This window comes from Alexandromys fortis, unplaced genomic scaffold (genome assembly GCF_014885135.2).
Source record: "Alexandromys fortis isolate MF-2015 unplaced genomic scaffold, M_Fortis_MF-2015_v1.1 scaffold_0, whole genome shotgun sequence".
Taxonomy (NCBI): Eukaryota; Metazoa; Chordata; class Mammalia; order Rodentia; family Cricetidae; genus Alexandromys; species Alexandromys fortis.
The window spans coordinates 12035304-12040901 of record NW_026067949.1 but is presented as its reverse complement, the minus strand read 5'-3'; positions in this window follow the sequence as shown (position 1 = coordinate 12040901).

Sequence of the window (5598 nt, the reverse complement as noted above, 5' to 3'; positions counted from 1 at the left end):
TTAGAACTTGCCCTGAAGACCAGGCTGGCCTCAAACTAAGAGATCCACCTGCCTCTGCCTTCTGTTGAGATTAAAGGCAGGCGCCACCACCACCCAACGATTTATTCTTATTTTAGGTCTATGAATATTTTATATAAACTCCAGTTTTTTTTAAGTTTTATTTTAAATTTATCCCAGTGTCTTTTTTTTTTTTTTAATAGAGGGTTTCACTGCATAGCCCAGGCAGAGTTCAGAGTTCATGAGTTCATAGAAACGTCTGGCCTCCCAAGTGCTCATGCATGAAGGGAATGGATAGAGGATATTTAGCAGGTAAGGAAGCAGATGACATAGGCACAGGGAAGCATGATTGTGTATGAAGGAGTCAGTGTCTGTCTATGCGTTCTTGTGACTCACTTATGGATACTCCTTTCCCAAAATGGCGGTGTTCGTTAGCATTGTCTGAGGATATGGTATTGTCTCCGGACATTAAAGAGGTCACCCACCAGGCAGCTGTGCAAGCTCAAAGAGTTGGTTCTTTGAATCAAGCAAGACACTCAAAGGTAAACCAGGTGACTATCAGCACAACACTCTCCAAAGGCACATCTGCAGCCATGCTAGTGGGGGGCTGCCAAGGTAGCCCAGGGGCATTGCCAACAGAATTTTGACTGTAAAGTCCACTGAAAGTAACTAAAGACAAGTGAGGCTAGAACGTCAAGTTTTCCCTTGGTTTAACGGGGAAAGCTTAACGGGGGAGCTCTATCTCTTCTGGAAGTTTGCTATTGGCCTTCTCCTATTGTGCTTAAATCTGGCACTCAGTTCTCAACTTTCTCTCCCTGACTTCCTACAGTTCCTCAGAAGATTCTCTGGTCTTTGCCCCTACTCCAGATGGAAGGGGTTTCTGTTCTGTTTGTTTGTTTTGAGATGTTGAGGATGGGGCCCAGTGCCTTGGGCATACTCCAAGTTGTAGATTAACAAGGCATCCTGGCACATACCTGGCATCTCGGTAGTCCAGATGTAGATTCCAGAAAAATCAAGAGTTCAAGGTCTTCCTTGACTAGCAGGTTGGGAGTCAGCCTAAGGCACATGAGTCCTTGTCTCAAAAATTAAAATTAAATTAAAATATAATAAATAAATAAATTTGAAAGTAATTGCTCTTCCTAAATTCTTGTTGTCACTGCTTCTCCCATATTTGAGAACTGTGTATTTTCTATTGCTGGGCACCATGGGATCTTTCCCATGAGACCTCTGCTATGATCTGTTCTTCAGTGCAGTGCAGGTGAGAAGTTCATTGGTTTACCCGATTCTCTGTGATGTTTTACTTGACACCACGGATGACATTCATAGATTACTGTCTCTAAATCCATCACAGCACAGGCTTTCTCTGATTGTTCCTGGCAGTACAATTAGTATTTAGCAGGAGCAAAGCCCCAGTATTGCAGGAAAGACATTCATATACTGGAGCCCAACTCATCAGAGCTTCCTTGTGTATGAAGACAGTGGTGCAGAGCAGGGTCCTATGTCCCGAACCTAGGAGGAAAGGGCCAGAGGTTCTAATCCTACTCCTTATAATGAAACCACAGTCATGAACGATTTGCTTCCTTGAGTTCTGCAAGTCATCCTAACCAATTGTTATCCTGGAACTTGCAGCTGATTGAACAGAGGCCCAAGCAGTCTGAGGACAGCTGGGTTTATGGATAACATTGAGGGAGAGGACATCTTCAGGGTTTTTTGTTTGTTTGTTAGATTTATATATTTTATTTTATATGTGTTTTACCTTACGTGGGCCGTGTCTGTGTCTGGAGCCTGTGGAGGTCAGAAGAGGGTGTTAGATCTCTAGGAACTGGAGCTGCAGGTTGTTATGAACTGCTGTGTGGATGCTAGGAACTGAACCCAGCTTCTCTGCAAGAGCAACGAGTACTTTGGACCACTGAGTCATCCTCTCCCCAGCCCTGCAGCTTCCGTTTTGTTAGGGACATTGACCTTAACTTTTGAGGTCGGAGGTAACATCACATAGTTGATGACTAAATGCATTCTGGTCCAGAGATACTGCCTCTGTTGGCTGCTTCTCCATCGCTGTGATTGAATTACCCAGCACAGGCAGCTTAAAGAAGGGAAAATTTCCTTGGGTTCGTGTTTGCAGAGTGTTTCCTCCACTGTGGCAGGGCAGGCATGGTGGAGCAGTTCCCCTTACCGTATATGTCAGGAAGGAGAGAGTGTGGCGGTTTAAGTGGGAAATGTCCTCCATAGTCTCGGACCTTTAAGCCTTTGGTCCCCAGTTGGTGGTGCTGTTTGGGGAGTCTAGGTGGTGCAGCCTTGCTGGTGGAAGAATGCCACTCGAGGAGCGCTTTTGAGATGAAAAATCCCCGCCCGCCTCCGTTTCGCCCTCTCTGCTCTGCACTTGCAGTTCAAGTGCGAACTTTCAGCTTCCTGCTCTTGTCCCCATGCCTGCTGTTTGCTTCCATGCTCGTCCTGCTATTATGGACTCGCTCTCTGGAGCTGTAAGTCAAAATAATCCCTTTCTTCCGTAAGTTGCCTTGGTTATGGTGTTTTATCACAGTGATAGGAAAAGAAGACACACACACACACACACACACACACACACACACACACACACACACGCACGCGCGCGCGCACCTGGGGGTGTACACTCGAATACCAAGGAAAGAACCTGTCCCCATGACACAGTACTTCCAATATGACCCTATCTTCTAAATTTCTAGTCCTTACAAATTTGTGATAGCATCTGGGAGCCAAACGTTAAAGGCACAAGTTGTTGGGGGACATGGCACAGTCAACAACACCTTCAGAACAAAGACGTCAGTGGGTCCTTCAAGGAGTTCAGATGTTTTATATCTCACTGCTATCCTGGGTTGGAGAGACAGTCCCAGTCTTTCTATCCCTACCTATCCTTGATTGCTGCACCTCTCTTTAGCCAAGCAATTTCCTGAGAGAGCCGGAGGCTGAAGGGTTGTCTGTGGGCAGTTGAGGAATGGCTCACTCTGGAAGTGGGGTTTTGGTGGCAAGTCACAGCACCCTCTGCATAGTGTAACTATTTATAGCTCTAAATAGCAGAGAGGACATATTGATTAAAAATAGTACTGAAGGGCTGGAGAGGTGACTCAGTGGTTAAGAGCAGTGGCTACCCTTCCAGCAGTACCAGGTTTGATGTACATAACCTGTAAGGAGGCTCGCACCCATCTCGAACTCCAATTCCAGGGATTCAACTCCTTCTTCTGGCCTCCATAGGGACCAGGTACGAATATGGTGCACAGACATTATACATGCAGGCAAAACACCCACACAAAATAAAAGAAGCACTGAAAACTATTATAAATGTTCATTTTTTTAAAAAATAGACACAGATAATTCGTGGTAGTAGCACATGCCTTTAATCCCAGCACTTGGGAGGCAGAGGCAGATCTCTGTGGGTTCGAGGCCAGCCTGGTATACAAGAGCTAGTTCCAGGAGAGGCACCAAAGTTATACAGAGAAACCCTGTCTCAAGAAATAAAACAAATAAACAAACCAAACCAAAGGAACCTATTTCTTTGTGTCTCCAACATAGACCAAAGACCATCTAAGAGATCCAGCTTCATGAACTAAACAACTACAGGATTCTTAGCCTTTCTGTTGGGGGACAGCCACTAGCCAGTGTGAGTCACAAACTCTAATATATATGTATACATATCATATATACACACATATCATATATACTAATGTACATATCACACACACAAATATATTCTACCAGTTCTGTCCCTCTAGAGAACCCTGACCAATCCAACTGGGTAATAATTTTATAGAGCAGCTGTCGCCTCCAGTTTGGACATGACTGTTATCTTCTATCAGAGAAGCTGTGATGATAATGCACACGTGCTCCTTCTAGGATCTGGTCCATTAACATACATCCTGGAGAGAAGAGGAAGCTCATGGGGCTTACCAGGCTCAAGACTGCACAAGAGGCTCCTCCTGTCCATCCAGGAGATGTGGAGTCAGGGTGGGACTCTTCAGTAGTTTAGTTGCCTGTAAATTGCCCACGGGACTTGTCAGTGCTCCTGCTTTTTTTTTAAGGAGTCCTTCATGTCATTGGTGGAGCACCAGCAGTTTGTGTGTTTGCGCGAGTGTGTGTCTGTGCTCACGTGCATGCGTGTGTGTGCATGTGAGAGGGAGAGAGAGAGAGAGAGAGAGAGAGAGAGAGAGAGAGAGAGAGAGAGAGATAGAGAGAGAACGGGTCTTATTGTGTAGCTCTGGTTGTTCACTATGCAAACCAGACTGACTTTGAACTCAGAGATCTGATTGCGTCTGCCCTCTGGAGTGCTGAGATTAAAAGTGTGTGCTTCCACACTGGCTTAATAAATTGTTAATGTATATTTAGGATAAAACGTTCTATTGCATATTGTGAAAGCGATAAAAAAAAATACTCATTTTCACTTGGCTTTGATGGTGCACGCCTTTAATCCCAGCACTGGGCAGGGGGAGGCTGACGCGGGCTCTGTGAGTTCAAGGCCAGACTGGTTTATAGAGTTAGTTCCAGAACTGCTAGGACTGTTTCACAGAGAAACCCTGTCTTGAAAAACCAATACTCATTTTCTTTGTGTTGACGTTTTGTTACAAAAACAGAAACTGCCGTCTGCAATGATGATTCTGTTGTATTTAATTTTAAAGATTGTAGTTTTGAGAATTTGCAAGGAACTAGAGCCAAGGGGCAACCAAGGAGGACCTTGATCTGAAGTGATACCCTGCATTTGGGTTGGTCCTTAGACATTTTTCTCCTGCACTTCTGGGAATGAACTGATCACCAAGCACATGGGCTGGAATGTTGTGGAATTCTGCTATCCGATCTAATGACCGATTGGATGGCAAATTTTGGCCTTAGCGCGTGTTTTTTTTTTTTTTTTCCTCTGATATACGTGACCCCTTAAAATAAGTAGGGGAAGGGTCACACACTCTCTTGGGTGTTCCGAGCAGGAGCCAGTTTCCACCCTGGGGTGGTAAAGCATGAAGGTGGCAGAGGCTCAGCTCTGTTCTGTGCCAGGAGTGCATCTTATAGTATCTTATAGATTTCATTCCTTAATAAGAGTCTTTTTTGTTTTTGTTTTTCTCTGTAGCTCTGGCTGTCCTGGAACTCCCTCTGTATACCAGCCTGACCTCGAACTTTCGGAGATCCACCAGTGCTGGGTTTAAAAGCGAATGCCCAAACCGAGCGGGGCGGGTGGTTCTCTGTGAGTTCAAGGCCAGCCTGGTCTACCAAGTGAGTTCTAGGACCGGTTCCCAGGCTACAGAGAAACCCTGTCTCGAAAAAACAAACAGAAAAACAAAATGAATGCGAAAGCCACCACCGCCTGGCTACAGTAGAGTCTTAATGGCTGAATTTATTAGCTGACCTCCTCCTTCAGTCTCGGTAATCATGTCTATAAAATGTCTTTCTAGGGATCACTCTACTAATGACAGAAGCCGAGTGCTTTAGGAGACAGAGACAGACAGCGCCTAATCTCTGAATTCGAGGTTAGCCTCGTCTACAGAGAGAGTTTCAGGACAGCCAGGGCTACACAGAGAAACCCAAACCAAACGAATACAGAGGCAGAGCTAACACTCCTGGTGCCTTATATATACTCTCACA